The sequence below is a fragment of the Chiloscyllium plagiosum genome, unplaced genomic scaffold (genome assembly GCF_037043375.1).
Source record: "Chiloscyllium plagiosum isolate Xiang-an unplaced genomic scaffold, Cpla_swu_hap1 HiC_scaffold_27, whole genome shotgun sequence".
NCBI classification, from domain to species: domain Eukaryota; kingdom Metazoa; phylum Chordata; class Chondrichthyes; order Orectolobiformes; family Hemiscylliidae; genus Chiloscyllium; species Chiloscyllium plagiosum.
This window is the reverse complement of record NW_028270165.1, coordinates 30,287,562-30,304,324: the sequence shown is the minus strand read 5'-3', so window position 1 is coordinate 30,304,324 and position 16,763 is coordinate 30,287,562. Positions and strand designations below refer to the sequence as shown.

Here is a 16,763-nt window from a genome sequence, read left to right as displayed (position 1 = left end):
GTATTTCTGCCCATAAGATATTCACTACATAGTTTATTTGGTCGTTTGCCTATTGTATAAGGAGGGTATCTGACAATACATGTTTGCCTCAATGACACAGCAAGTTTTGAAGGGCTTTTGCCCTAAACGACGATTTCGAAGCTCCTTGGATGCTGCCTGAACTGCTGTGCTCTTCCAGCACCACTAATCCAGAATCTGGTTTCCAGCATCTGCAGTCATTGTTTTTACCAAGTTTACAAATCAGTCGAATACAATCTGCTTCGAATACAAAAGATACAGGAATGTTTTCGTTCATAAAGAGAATGTAACACCATAGCAATCCCATTACACAACGGTAAGGCAGACGTTCAATAACCATAAATTCATTCGCATGTCAGTGAAAGTATGCTTTTTTTTTAACTGTCCACAAAACGGACTAAATTTACAAAAATGGTATAAACGATATTTCCTACGTATAACACGGGGTTACAGAAAGAATAATAGAAGTTTGGTTTTATTTTTTGTACAATTTTGAGATTAGACTCAAAGGACATACCACCATAATATATAACTGCTGTCTGAACTTGCGTTGTGTTACTGCACAAATAAATGAGTTTGTGCAGCAGCTTAAAAGCTGAAGCATATTTCCACTTTCCTTAAGAACAAATTTGGGGTCGTTAAAACCATTAATGGCATAATTCTTTGCAAATCTATACCAAAGAAACTCCACAACATATGTCATCTACAACAATATGAAAGTGCCAGATATCGCAAATAATAAGATGATAGACTTTCTTCGGCTCTCCATCTCTTGATCACTCTTATTTTCTCCATTGCTTTTGGCATGGAATCTCTTACGGGCTCTACTTGCCACCAGAATGTGTCGAACGGTCATGGCATTAAACAAAACAATCAGAAAGAACGGGAGACAAGGAGTTACAACCCGGTCAAACCAATCAAATGTTGTCCATAGAGGTGAAGTATAGCGTATACTCTTCTGTCTACAATACCACGGCATGTTATCAATCATGTAAATTGGTTCATGCATGAAATACCAAGGGATGTTAATTGAGAAAGCTAGCACACAGACAATTCCTATTACAACAGATGCTGTTCTTTCAGTGCAATATTTTGTTTTCAGTTTCTGACAACAAATGGCCACAAGTCTATCAAATGTAAAAGTCACAGTTAACCATATAGAGCTGTCTCTGCATGCATAAATTAATGCAATACTGAAACTGCACACTGGAGTAATGAACATGAAACTACCTGGGAAATAAATAGCCGGAATTCGATTTAACATCACTGCAGTAATAATGACCAAGAGATCCGTCACTGCCATAAACACCAGGTATCTAGTGATACATTTGGAGAGTCCACACCTTCTTCTTGACAGGATTACAATCGCCACTAAATTAACTGAAAGAGAATGAAACCATGTTGCACATATTTTATTTACAGCCAACGAAATATGCTAAGTAAACCGAGCAAAGATTCACTTTGATTTAATTAGAAATATATTTGGAAAATGACAGTCATGCAGCACAGAAACTGACTCCATGATCCCACATGTCTAGACTGACTATGTTCCCAACTAAATTATTACTCCGGGCCTGCACTTCGCCCATATCACTCAAAACGTTTCCTACTCCTGAACATATCTCGTCTTTTAACTCTATAGACACTTTCTCTAGCAGTTGATTCCACACACATTGCCTCTCATTTTCATTTTAGATCTTTCTCCTCTCACCAGAAAATATGCCCCCATAGAATTGAAAAAAACCATGTTAGGAAGAAAAGACTTGTAATTCACTTTACCTCTGCCCCTCATGATTTCATAAGCCTCCATAAATTCACCCCTATATCTCCTGCACTCTAATGGAACATTCCCAGCCTTTACAGTCCATTTTTGTAACTGAAACCCTGCATTCTCAGCAATGAATATCATAGCATACTATTAGAGAGTAAGGATATGCACTGTAACTCAGATCAAATGTCAAAACTTTGCTACTTGACATGATAGAAACAGATGCCCCCCATTACGTATAGCTGACACTCTCCCCAGGCATCTGGAGAACGGATGACATTGATAAAATAGAAATATATCACAAAAACCGAGAGGGAAAGAAAGGCAATTAAAATCAACTAACATTTCCAAGTTATTGAAAGAGCTGACCGCGCATTTTTAAATTATATACATCGTCATAATTTCCTGCAAAATCAAGGTAATGAATTGAAATAGAAACAAAGCAACTATACATTTGTTGAGCAAAAAAAATAAACCTAAAAACAAACCACACCAGAATTAACGTTATGAACAATTTCACTGTTGTTTTCCAGTCTCTGACTGCTTTTCAATATGTTAGAAAAGTATTAAGCTAACAGATCCAACAGGTTGTAAGTATAATACAGATTTCAATGCAAAATAGAAACATATAATTTAATTTTGACTGAACAGGAATAGTTACACGAATACCATAAACTAATTACCTTAAATAGTTTATTTAAACTCGTTTGGATTTCTGCCATTGATGTTTCTCATTCCATGTAATTTCCTAACGTGGAATTCTATCTCAAACAAGCTGTCTGCCATTTCAATTACTTTTTAAAAATGTGTTTCATTCTTGTACAACCCTCAGACTTTAGTCAATCAACACATTGGCACCACACCATTGTTCTAAATACCTTACAAAATATTCAGTTGTAATATATATTTAAGAGTCAATGTGTGATATTGTAAATCTATTTAGTTAATGCCTTAGATTTTAGTAAAGTAATATGCAGTTGCTGCATTCCAGGGGTTGGAAATGACAATGAATGTAGGAGTGGATTTTAACGCACAGATGTTTTGGACTATGAATCCAGAATAGCACGATCTGAACTCAGGTCATAAGAAATGCTATATATAGTAAATGGAAGAGCAGATCAAAAAAACATTGAAGTTCTCTGAACAATCAGCAATGGAATCGCAGTTCGGCAGCCAATTCAAACCATTAAATTGTGTTCTGCTTTGCAGTCCCAAATGATTGAATGAAGCTGAGCCTTTGTCAATATGAAATAAAAAGTGGACCTCGCATACATATGCGAAATCCAAAGGTCAGTTTTCTTGCTCGTGCCAACTCACATCAACACAGTGATCGGCTCTAGATTCAGAAGAAACATTAAAGGTCATTGCAGTTTTGAGCAGCAAGACTGGGCAGGCCTATCTTGTGGTGATTAGTGAGAAAATTGCCAAATGTGCAGGAAAAGTGCGACATCAAGTAAATGAATACGGGCAACGATGGGGATGAGCCGAATGGATACGAATTAACACAGGTTAACACAACAAAAGGAAGAACTGAAGAAATTGCTGGAGAACATCATTTGTCTGCTAGCATATGTTAACAAAAAAAAGTTAAAGTTTTGAGTAATAGACGCTTCGTCAGAACTGAAGAAGGGAAGAACGTATGAGATACATTTTGGAACATGGACTTCGCAGCTTGCTATGAACGGTGATGTGTTGTGAGTTATATGCTATTGCAGTTTTTAAATTATGGTTTTGCTTAAAATCAAACCACTGCATGTTTATGTTTGACATCTTTTCATCAATTTCGGCATCAGTGGAAATCAACAATGTCGTTATTAATTATTCAATCATAAAAGTTAACAAATCAGAACCTGAGTAGGAGGGGCATAATTCTGCAATTCAGTCGATCCACTAAATATAGCACTTAACTCTTGAGGAAAATAAATCATTCTGAAAAGATGGAAAAATACCATTCTCAAACAAATGTCTGTCGAAGGCAGATTTCGTTTTAGTTTCTGATGATTTCAATTCTGAGTTAGTCAGAGTCTCCCATCCATATATGTGATTTTATCTTGCTTTATATGGCGGTTCTTACATATGGTGTTAGATTGGTTTAAGAAGTGTCCTGCATTCAATATGTCATAGGGATAATTCCGCTATAAACACAATATACTGAATAAGATTAAAGGAAATTGAAGGACCATTAGGAACATTCGAAGAACAGTAGTGCAATCAACTTCTCGCACCTCTCGAACAGTGTGGTTATGGCTAGTTTGTGGTCAAACTGCATGCACCCGCTTTTGGCCGTTATCTCTTAATAAGTAAAAATATGTCCCAGGTTTAAAATTAATAACGGATCCAGCATACATTTTCTTTTTAGGATATATTCCAAACACTGACTACCTTCTACTTCCAAACGCTTCTTCTGAACAGTGTGAGCCTAATTTACAGACTATGTTCCCAAGTTGTAAAATCCCCAAACAGTGCAAATATTCAATGTTTACGTAACCTGCACTTTCTTCCAAGGACTTTATGTTTTGCAATTTGATCACATCTAACATGCACATTCACACTATCGATATCCCTCCATTCATGAACACTGACCGATTGTTGAGCAAAAAAACAAAAATATTATTTATGTGCAGAAGTAGGTCACGTCTGAAGTGTATTCGACATTTCAAGAAGTATGTGATTTATTTGTTTGAGTTTCGAATTCCCACGTGCACTCTGCGATCTCACCAACTAAAGAGAATCTGAGTAATTGATGCTTCAATATTCGCAAATCAAAATTTTTTTTTGGTATCATTTGAGCTTAAAATATTATGGAACAGAAGAGATTACTGATCACAACGAATTAGTGCTGGCAGAACTCAAGACAAAAAGAACATTCAAACTCAAAATTTGGAACACTTAATCTGTCAATCCAAATACTTTTTCTAAATTTTTTGGAGTATTGAGTCTTTGCAACCCTTTCAGACAGGACACTTTCAAATTGCTTTCACCGTCGGTTGAACATTTTTTCTTTCTTCTCAATTCCACTCCGAAATTTCATTCAAATGCCTTACCATTAAGCATTATCCTCTTTTAAGGGAATATGTCATTGTTATGCATCCCATTCCAGCTTGACAATATTGAGTACCTCTAAATTAAATCTTCATTCAGTTCGCTGGTTCAATTCACCCGTATATTCAATGCTACCATGAAGATTTTTGTGAAAACATTCTTATTGTATTATCCCTAATTATACTTGTTCGATTACATTTTTCTGCATCCACTGAAATGTGCTACGAAGACACAGCATATAATAGCAACATTAAATCCTTTCAGTACTTGTACCTCAATCGTTTGAATGAAGTAATTAATTGACTGTCTTTCTTCCATGGATTCATTCCTCCTTATTTTCTCGCGCCATATTCTTATACTGTAAACACTACAATTCTGGTAAATTTGTGGTCATGTTGAATAAAACATAATCCGAAAACAACAGTTTTCGAATGTACACAGCGGAAAGATAAATGGAACGTGAGTTTGATCAGCGTTTTGTTTGCAACCATAGTATTACAGAAATACAAACATATAAATCTGGATGACATCAGTCGGTCTGGTATCACTTTTGGAGAAAGAAACACTGAACGCGGTGTTGCTCCTCATCAGAACCCTGACATTTACGTTGCTTTTTTAGATATAATCCTTTACCCAATTACATCATGAATCATTTTTTTTCCATTACTTTACCTGGAATAGCGATAACTGCAAGTGCAGTATAGTAAATGGCATAAGCAGGACCTCTTGGTGGGGCATGCATCTTCTTTGAGAACCGTTTAAAGTTTCTGATGTGTTCAATTCAATTTATCAACGGATCCTATTATACCTTAGGCGAGCACACCTGAGTCACATGAGATAAAATCACTATCGCCGTTAATTACAGTCATAGGGGAATTTTTAAAAAATGAATTAATCATCATCACATTTACTTGCAGTCATAAATAGTTAGATTTTATTATACCAATGTGAATAGTGATTACAATTGTTGAACAAATAAAATGGCTTACATAATTAATAAAGTGAAGTTGGCTACATTCACGATTGCAGTCTCCCCCTTTCTTTTAGCTTTCGAGAAATAAAATAGAGAAAAGGAGATTTTAAGGACAGTTAATGTTTTCTGTATTCAAGCGTTAAACGAGGCTTCTTCTCCCCTTTTTACCTATGTATGACGCTAATCGCCTGTGAAATGTTTTCTGTTGCTCACAGTCTGAAGCGGGCAAGCAGCCCAATAAATCTTCTCTAGTAGGAAGTAAGGAAGTGAAAGATCCACATAATAGGCATGCAATCTGCACTAGCCAACCCTGGGAGTTAAACAGCGTGTTCCTTTGAGGATTCATGACAAGGGTTAGAAGTTTGTCTTTCAGATTTGTTCAGCAGCAACCTTATACATAACTTATGCTGAATGATACTTCTTAGTTTACGCTGCAACAGATACCATTACAATGCCATATATGTAGATTTGACTGATAGCGTATGTAGAACAAAAATGAAATGGCAGTGTTTTAATAAATGCCTGTCAGTAGGTACAGTGTGGATCTGTTATTAACAGTGATGTTGTGCGCCATGCACGTTCATGGATTAGAGACCAGAGATGGCAAGGAGAACAATTAATTCCTAATTATTACTAAATAATTTGCCAACTCCTGATGAGATCAAACGATCAGAATATAAACTGAATGTGAAACTTCGTTGGACAATTGAACATCAGTACTGAGTCCGAGTTACAAAGCGGTCAGTCTGAGCTTGCATAAGTTCACAAGAGGATGAAGTGACTTGCCCAACTATTCAAGAAAATGCCTGTCAAAGCTGCATGCGTGCATGACGGCATCAAGACCAATTTCAGCACAAAGTCATTATGGAATTTAATGCACGTTGTCACAGTAAGGTATTAAAAATTATGTAATGAAAGATCAGCAAGGAGCGGGCAGAAGAAATCGAGGTCAAGCGATTAGACCTGAACATTCAAGATGTGCTTCGATTTGAGAAGAACTGTCCAATCTTTCACCTCATTCTTCATCAATTCTCTTACTCCGTTATCAGCAGGACTTAGAAATAGAATCCTACAGTGGGGAAACTAGCCCTTCAGCTCAAAACTTCCACACAGACCCTCTGAACAGTTGCCCACCCAGACCCATTCCCCTACACTATACTTACCCCTGACTGATAATCTATACCATGGGCAATTCACCTAACTTGCACATATTTGGACTGTGGGAGGAAACCGGAGCAAACCCACACAAAGAATGTGCAAACTCCACATAGATTGTCATCTGATGCTAGAATCGAACCCAAGTCCCTCGCAGTGTGAGATAGCAGTGTTAACCACGGAGCTGCCATGCCAGATAACTGGCCATGTAAACGAATTTGCTTCGACAAGGACCATAGGAAAGCATGCTGAGGTGAAAACAATGCATGGAAAGTTTGAAGCTGTGACTACAATACCAGAGGAGTACGAAGAGTTTGAGGTATTGACTTGCATTAGCGTTTACTTGTGACTCACATCTTTGCACATTCAGTAACAAGATATCTTTCGTCAACTGTCAGTGTTCATTTTGAGAAAAGAAAGTTAGAACATAGAAAATAGAACAGTACAGCACAGACCAAGTCCTTCATCCCACGATGTTGTGTCGACCATTGATCTTCATGTATGCACCCTCAAATTTCTGTGACCATATGCATGTCCAGCAGTCTCTTAAATGTCCCCAATGACCTTGCTTCCACAACTGCTGCTGGCAACGCATTCCATGCTCTCACGATTCTGTGTAAAGAACCCGCCTCTGACATCCCCTCTATACTTTCCTCCAACCAGCTTAAAACTATGACCCCTCGTGTTAGTCATTTGTGCCCTGGGAAATAGTCTCTGGCTATCGACTTTATCTATGCCTCTCATTATCTTGTGTACATCAATTAGGTCCCCACTCCTCCTCCTTTTCTCCAATGAAAAAAGTCCGAGCTCAGTCAACCTCTCTTCCTAAGATAAGCCCTCCAGTCCAGGCAGCATCCTGGTAAACCTCCTCTAAACCCTCTCCAAAGCATCCACATCTTTCCTATAATATGGCGACCAGAACTAGACACAGTATTCCAAGTGTGGTCCAACCAAATTTTTATAGAGCTGAACAAGATCTCACAACTCCTAAACTCAATCCCCCGTTAATGAAAGCAAAAACACCATATGCTTCCTTAACAACCCTGTCCACTTGGGTGGCCATTTTAAGGGATCTATGTACCTGCACACCAAGCTCCCTCTGTTCCTCCACACTGCCAAGAGCCCCATCCTTAATCCTGTACGCAGCTTTCAAATTCGACTTTCTAAAATGCATTACCTCGCATTTATCCAGGTTGAACTCCATCTGCCACCTTTCAGGCCATCTGTGCATTCTGCTAATGCCCCGCTGCACCCTCCAACAGCCCTCTATACTGCAAACGACACCTCCAACCTTTTTGTCGTCTGCAAACTTGCTGACCCATCTTTCAATCCCCTCATCCAAGTCATTAATAAAAAATACAAACAGTAGAAGTCCAAGGACAGAGTCCTGTGGAACACCTCACTACTGACTTCCAGGTAAAATATTTTCCTTCTACTACTACTCGCTGATTTCTGTTGGCCAGCCAATTCTGCATCCAGAGAGCTAAGTTCCCCTGTATCCCGTTTCTCCTGACCTTCTGAATGAGCCTACCATGGGGAACCTTATCAAAGCCTTCCTGAAGTCCATATACAGCACATCCACAGCTCGACCCTCATCAACTTTTCCAGTCATATCCTCAAAGAACTCGATAAAGTTTGTGAGGCATGACCTGCCCCTCACAACGCCGTGTTGACTTCATTTAATCAAGCCATGCTCTTCCAGATGGTCATAAATCCTATCCCTTAGAATCCTTTCTTACACCTTGCAGACGACAGACGCGAGACTAACTGGTCTGTAATTTCCGGGGATTTCCCTATTTCCTTTCTTGAAGAGAGGAATTACATTAGCCTTTCTCCAGTCCTCATGTACGACTCCAGTGGAGAGCGAGGATGCAAAGATCTTCGCAAGTGGCGAAGCAATGGCATTTCTCATTTCCCAAAGCAGGCAAGGACAAATCTGGTCCGGGCCTGGCGACTTGTCAACCTTAATGTTTGACAAAATTTTCAGCACATCAGCTTCCTCTATCTCTATCCATTCCAGCATGCACACCTTCTCTTCAAAGGCTTCATTCACTACAAAGTTCGTTTGTTTCGTAAAGACAGAAGCAAAAAACTCATTGAGGGCTTCCCCTACCTCCTCAGACTCCACGTACAAGTTCCCTATGCTATCCCTGATCGGTCCTACTCTTTCTTTGACCATTCTCTTATTCCTCACGTAAGTGTAAAATGCCTTTGTGTTCTCCCTAATCCGTTCTACCAAGCCTTTCTCGTGCCCTCTCCTCGCTCTTCTCAGACCATTTTTGAGATTCTTCCTCGCCTGCTTGTAATCGTCTAGAGCTGAGCATGACCTATCTTCCTCCACCTTATGTAAGCTGCCTTCTTCCTTTTGATGAGAAGTTCCACCGCTCTCTCCATCCAAGGTTCCTTTATCTTACCCCTTCTTGCCTGTCTCAGTGGAACATATTTATTCATTACTTGCAACAACTATTCCTTAAACAGTCTCCACATGTCTATAGTGCCTTTACCATGCAACAATTGCTCCCAGTCCATGCTTCCTAAGTCATGTCTAATCGCATCATAGTTTCCTCTTCCCCAATTAAATATCCTCCCAAATGCCTAATTCTCTCCTTCTCTATAGTTATGTAGAATGTGAGAATGTGAGGAGCGATTTCAATTCACACTTGTCACCTTCTAGACTCAGCATGAAGATTAGAGTTTCTGCACCACAGGGCAGTTGTCAAGATCTGGAACACTTGCACTGAAAGGTGTTGGAATCTGATGCTATGCTTCTGCTGTGCATGTTCATCCTTCGTTACCCACTCAATGCAAATAGTTCCTATTTCCCTCGTCTCAGTCACCAATCAATCTCAAAATCCTTAATCAAAACCAGCACTTCTTTAATTCTAGGCAATATCTCCTTAATAACATAGTGACGTATTTTGTCAGAAGGAATGGAGAATAGTAATACCTAATTTGGTGTGGACTTCTGAAGAGTAGGCAGAGATGAACGGGGTTTCTGTTTAATGTGAACGCATGGTTGAAGCTAGTGGGAAACATTCATCATTAACCAAAGCAAATAGAAACTCGAGCTTCATAAAAATTTGTAATGAGAACGAAACGGAGACAAGTAATGTTGTACATTTATAAGTCTCCCGTTAGGCCACAATCCTTCTTCTGTGTGCACATCTGGTCAACACCTCTAATAAAGGTAGTGAGGGTCGTTGTGATTTTGCAGAGGTGCTTTATCAGAATGGGATTCAGCAAAGTAGGTTTAGAAAATATTTGATTGAATTACAAAATTTACAAAAGATTTAAATTTCATAGAGAAAAGCAATATATTCACATTAGCTGACTGCGTACAGATAAGGGACAGATTGACGTTTTTCAGAAAGAAACAAAAGGAGATGTATTAAAATTGTTGTAGACAGTAAACCTGGCCTCCATAGGCTGGATGGCCCGCTCTGTTGCTTCAGGACTCCGACTCTTTGTTGTAGTGTCGTCTTGCATTGTCAAGCTTGGAATTCAGTTGTCACTCTTTACAAGGCTATTAGATCATTCGTATGGGTACTGTACAGAATTGAATACAAAACCCCAAGCGGAATATAAGTACAGTTTCGTAATCTCAGTGCATTGCCAGTCTCACTGATGATCATGTTATTCAGGCCCTGATTAATCGAGTACTTTGTTCAGATCTTGATGTGGTGTTTGATTTGAGTTTCCTTTCTGTCAGTAGTCTGCTCTAACTGTTCAAAAGGTTGAGAAAATCAATCAGTGTCAATCGGGGCAGAAATTCCGAAAAAAAAGTTTCTCCTAGCTTGAGCACGCTGAATATCCTCCGTTTAATGCTCTGAGAAAGGAAAGTAACGAACGTGCCCTGCTGCATCTTTCCCGCATTATGTTCAAATGTCTCGCAGAATGTTTTCCCCAATAGTTTGGCAGCAGTGAAATGGGCTCTACCGAAGAAAATAACTATCAGGTCTTGTGGACTGTTCGCTGCAGTAATAGGATCAGTTGTTTCGATTTTGGAATCTTCGTTTGTTCTCGGTTTTTATGAGGATTCTTTGCCCATTTTTGCTGACTTCCCACCCACTCAGTATCTCATGAAGTCACTCATTCCACTTTTCATTATGTGCAATTGGGTTCATGTGACAATAAATCTATTTCTAATTCTAATTCATAAGTAAGCTTGCTTGGTCAGGAAGAACATGACACAGCTGTGAGCATATACTTCAGGGGATTTGGAGGCAATGTGGGTACAGAATGCAGAGGGGAAGAGTGACTTCTTGCTTGCTGTTGTTGGCTCATAGTTGTAAGGTTCTGCAACTGAATAAACTAAAGCCCAGTTATCGGTGTCTCAGCACAAATGAGCGAAATCACTGATAACTCATAATTTTATTGTTTGGTGACAGCTACTAAATTGATTATACAGAATAGGTTGCTTTCATATTGAAGGTAAAACAATGAAATATTTGTACGATACTTCTGAATTCCAAGTAAGAACAATGTAAGTAAAAGAGAGATGACAAGCCGTGTGGTATGTTGTAACCGCATGGTGCACACCATTCTCGTTCATAGTGACCACAGCTGTAGCAAGCAAAAATGAAAGACAGGTGTTGTTGTCAATCATGCAGAAAAACAGAAATTTCTGGAAAATCTCAGAAGGTCTAGCAGCATCTGTGGAGAGAAATCAGAGTTAATGTCTCACATCCAGTAAACCTTGCTCTGAAGAAACACAAACTTTGATTTCTAAACACAGCTTCTACCAGAGCTGTTGAACTTCTGTAGCAATTGTTGGTTTTTTGAGGCACTCCGGCTCAGAGTTTATGATTTGGAGTTTTAGTTCTGAACTTTGCGACACATCAAGAGATTGACTTGAATGCTGAGTTTCAGAAGGTCGTCATACTCCTTAGATTGACTACATTGCATTTGGTCAGTGACAGCAGTTTGTGATTCCGAAGGATCTGGAAGGTGGTCCGGAAGGAAACAAAACCCATGTGTTTCTCGCTTATTCTGGGGTCTCAAAATCTTCTTTTGCTGAGGTCGACATTTTGAGCACTCTCCAGTGAACAAAGGCAGGTGCCGTCAAAGCTGAAAAAAACAGTGCTGGAATACGCCAACTTCTATGGAGGGACAAAACTATTTTACATGATGTGATATCGTTGTTTCAGTACAATGAGCTGAAACTTTTACTCTGTTTATAACACAGAAATATTAGGACTCGTGTTTACAGGTGAGGAGACTGAAAATAATGCTTACAGTGAAACTAATGTTCTGACTCACAGTTTAAATATTGAGGTGCTCCCATTCAAGATGCAGAAATAAGTAAAAAAGTTGAGGCAGGATCAGTGGTTATCTGTTTATGATACAGATTCGTATGTTCCTGGTTAACAAGGAAGTCAACAATTGTGTCGGCATGAATATGAAGTTGATGTTGTATTCAGGTCAGTCAACATCTTAGAGCCGTAAAGTAGCACAGCACACATTTAGACAATTCGATCCAACTCATCCATTACGAACAGATTTCTTAAGTTAATCGGTCCCATTTACCAGCATTTGGCCGACGTAACTCGAAAACCCTACCTATTCAAACACCTATCAAGATGATTTTTTATTTTTGGGATTGTTCCAGCCTGCACCACTTCCTCTGGCAGGTCATTCTATACACTTGACCTCTGTATGAAAACGTTGCCCCTCAGTTGCCTTTTAAATCTTATCTCACTCACATTAGAACTATGCCCTTTAGTTTTGTAATACCTACTATTGGAAAATGTGCTTGGCTGTTCAAACTATTCATGCCTCAAGTTACATTATAAACCACTAGAAGGTTACCCCTCAGCGTCTGAAGCTCCAGGGAAAATAGCCCCAGCCTATTCAGAACGCAACATGGATTGCATCTCAATTGAAAGGAGACTAATATACTGTCAGGGACATTTCCTGGAGCTGCATGGGAGGATTTAAACGAGTAAAGTGGGGTGTGAATATCGGCAGATAGTGAGGAAAGATACAAATATGGTATTGGTCCAGTTGGGAAAAGAAGCAAGTCAAACAGTCAGGGCAGGCAGGGATAAAGCAGACGACAAGCTAGGACGGATAAATTAAACTGGGTTTGCTTCAATACAAGAGGCATAACAGGGAAGGCAGATAAACTCACAGCATGGTTAGGTACATGGTATTAGGATATCAGAGAAATTACAGAAACGTGGCTCAGTGATGGACAGGATTGGCAAGTTAATGTTCCAGGATATAAATGCTGCAGGTAAGATAGAAAGGGAAGCAAGAGATGAGGAGGAGTGGCGTTTTTGAGAAGGGATAGCATTACAGCATTACAGCATTACAGCTGTACATAGGGTGGATATTCCTGGGTATGCATCGAAATAAGAAAGAGATGATCATCTTATTGGGATTGTATTGTAGACCCCCTAATAGTCAGTGCGATGTTGAGAAACAAATTTGAAAGGAAGTTTCAGTTAGCTGTAAAAATAAAAAGGGTAGAAATCGTCGGGCGTTTAATATCCAAACATAGACTGAGACGGCGATAGTGTTAAGAGTTCAGATGGAGAGGAATATAATAAGTGTGTACTAGAAAACTTTCTGATTCAGTACGTGGATGTACCTACTAGAGAAGGTGCAAAACCTGACGTATTCTTGGGAAATAAGGTTGCTCAGATGACTGAGGTGTCAGTGGGGAAGCTCTTGGGGGCCATTTTCCATAATTATTTTAGCTTTAAAATGTTGAACTAAAAAGAAAGACCGGATCTAAAAGTTGAGTTTCTACGTTGGAGGAAGGCTAATTCTGAGGGTTCAAGGCAAGAAGTTTCAAAAAAATGACTGGGGGCTGTTGTTCGTAGGTCAAGGGACGGCTGGAAAAAGGGAGGCCTTCTGAAATAAGATAACGAGAGTCCAGAGACAGTATATTCCTGTTAGGGTGAAAGGAAACGCCGGTAGGTGAATGGAATTCTGGATGACCAGAGAAATTTAGATTTTGGTTAAGAAAAAGAAGGAAGCATATGTCAGCTATAGACAGGAGAGATCGAGTCAATACTTAGAAATGTATAAAGGCAATAGAAGTACAAGCGGGAAATCAGGAGGGCAAAATGGGACATGAGATAGCTTTGGTAAATGGGATTAAGGAGAATCGAAAGGGTGTTTAGAAATTCATTAAGGACAAATTAATAACTAGGGAGAGAATAGGGCTCTTAAAGATCACCAATGCAACCTATGTGTGGAGCCGCAAGAGATGGAGGAGATACTAAACGAGTATTTTGCATGAGTGTTTACTTTGGAGAAGGACATGGAAGATATGGAATGTGGGTAAATGGATGGGGACATCTTCCAAAATGTCCATATTACAAGGAGGAGGTGCTGGATGGTGTGAAGCGCATAAAGATGGATAAATAGCTAGGACCCGATCAGGAGTCTAGAACTCTTTGGAATGCTAGGGACGCGATTGCTGGGCCACTTGTTGAAATATTTGCATTATTGATCGTCACAGGTAAGGTGCCGGAAGACTGGAGGTTGTACCGCTTTTTAAGAAAGGTGGTAAGGCAAAGGCAGGCCGGTGAGTCTGGCGTCAGTGGTGGGCAAGTTGTTGGAGGGAATTCTGAGGGCTATGATTTTTATTTATTTGGAATGGCAAGGACGGATTAGGTATCGTCAGCATGGCTTTGTACTATGGAATCATGTTTCATGGACTTGATCGAGTTTTTTGAAGACGTAACAACGCGGATTGATGTGGGCAGAGCAGTGAACGTGGTCTATGTCGACTTCAGTTAGGTTTTCGACAAGGTTTGTAATAGTAGAGTGATTAGCAAGGTTATAACTCGTGGAATAGAAAGAGAACTAGTCATTTGAATAAAGAACTGCCTCAAGATAGAAGACAGAGGGTGGTGATGGAGGGTTGTTTTTCAGGATATAAGTTTGCTACTGAGCGGGAAGGTTCGTTTTCAGATGTTTCATCGCCATACTAGGGAACATCATCAGTGAGTCTCTGATAAAGCAATGGTGTTAGTGACCCGTTTTCGATTGATGTGTTTAGGTTTCCTTGGGTTGGGATCTAATTTCCTGTGGTCGACTGGGACAACACATCCGTCCTAGGACAAACTAAACAGAGACATGCACGAAAATTTCGAGAAGCATGGCATTCCAACTGGAACTCCACCCACAAGCACATCGATTTTTACCACATTGTGAGGAAAAGAACAGGAAATGACATCACCACAGGAAACAAGGTTGATTTGGTGTATATGGATTTCAGCAAAGCGTTCGATAAGGTTCTCCACAGTAGGCTATTGTACAAAATGCGGAGGAATGGGATTGTGGGAGATATAGCAGTTTGGATCAGTAATTGGCTTGCTGAAAGAAGACAGAGAGTGGTGATTGATGGGAAATGTTCATCCTGGCGTCCAGTTGCTAGTGGAGTACCGCAAGGGTCGGTGTTATGTCCACTGCTGTTCGTCATTTTTATAAATGGCTTGGATGAGGGTGGAGAAGGGTGGGTTAGTAAATTTGCAGACGACACTAAGGTAGGTGGAGTTGTGGACAGTGACGTAGGATGTTGTAGGTTACAGAGAGACATAGATAAGCTGCAGAGCTGGGCAGAGATGTGGCAAATGGAATTTAATGTGGATAAGTGTGAGGTGATTCACTTTGGTTGGAGGAACCGGAATGCAAAGTATTGGGCTAATGGTAAGACTCTTGATAGTGTAGATGAGCAGAGAAATCTCGGTGCCCAGATACACAGATCCTTAAAAGTTGCCACGCAGGTTAACAGGGTTGTTAAGAAGGCATACAGTGTTTTAGCTTTTATTAATAGAGGGACTGAGTTCCGGAAACATGAGGTTATGCTTCAGCTCTCCGAAACTCTGGTGCGGCCGCACTTGGAGTATTGTGTACCGTTCTGGTCACCACATTATAAGAAGGATATGGAAGCTTTGGAAAAGGGTGCAGAGGAGATTTACTGGATGTTGCCTGGTATGGAGGGGAGGTGTTACGAGGAAAGGCTGAGGGACTTGAGGCTATTTTCGTTGGAGAGATGAAGGTTGAGAGGTAACTTAATAGAGACATGTAAGATAATCAGAGGGTTAGACAGTGTGGAAAGGGAGAGCCTTTTTCCAAGTATGGTGACGGCTAACACAAGAGGGCATAGCTTTAAATTGAGGGGTGATAGATATAGGACAGATGTTAGAGGTAGTTTCTTTACTCAGAAAGTAGTAAGGGTATGGAATGCTTTGCCTGCAACGGTAGTAGGTTCGCCAACTTTAAGTGCATTTAAGTCGTCATTGGACAAGAATATGGATATACATGGAATAGTGTAGGTTAGATGGACTTCATATTGGTATGACTGGTCGGCGCAACATTGAGGGCCGAAGGGCCTGTACTGCGCTGTAATGTTCTATGCTCTATGAAACAACATCATGACAGGAAATGACAGCACCAACCTAAGGAAACCAAGCACATAAATAGAGAGCATGTCACTAACACCAATGTTTCACCGAATGGCTCACTGATGACGTTGCATGATGAAACGTCTGAAAATGAAACTTCCAGTTCAGCGGACAAAACATACAACCAGACCACAACCTGAGCTACAAATCTCAAAATTGGCTGCTTTTCTGGCTGGAGGACTGTGACCAGTGGAATGCCACATATATCGGTGCTGTGTCCACTATTTTCCGTCATGTATATAACTTATTTGGAAGTGAACATAGGAGGTATATTTACTAAGTGTACAGATGATACCATAATTGGAGGTGTTGTGGACAGCGAAGAAGGTTACATTGGCTTACAATGGGATCTTGATCAAACATACCAATTGGCTGAGGAATGGCC

The 16,763-nt window shown here is 39.9% G+C and overlaps 1 pseudogene; it reads right to left on the bottom strand.

Moving 5' to 3' along the window:
* Positions 1-493: 493 nt before the first annotated feature.
* On the bottom strand, positions 494-5,570 carry LOC148143511 (putative G protein-coupled receptor 139; annotated as a pseudogene).
* Between the last annotated feature and the right edge of the window lie 11,193 nt (positions 5,571-16,763).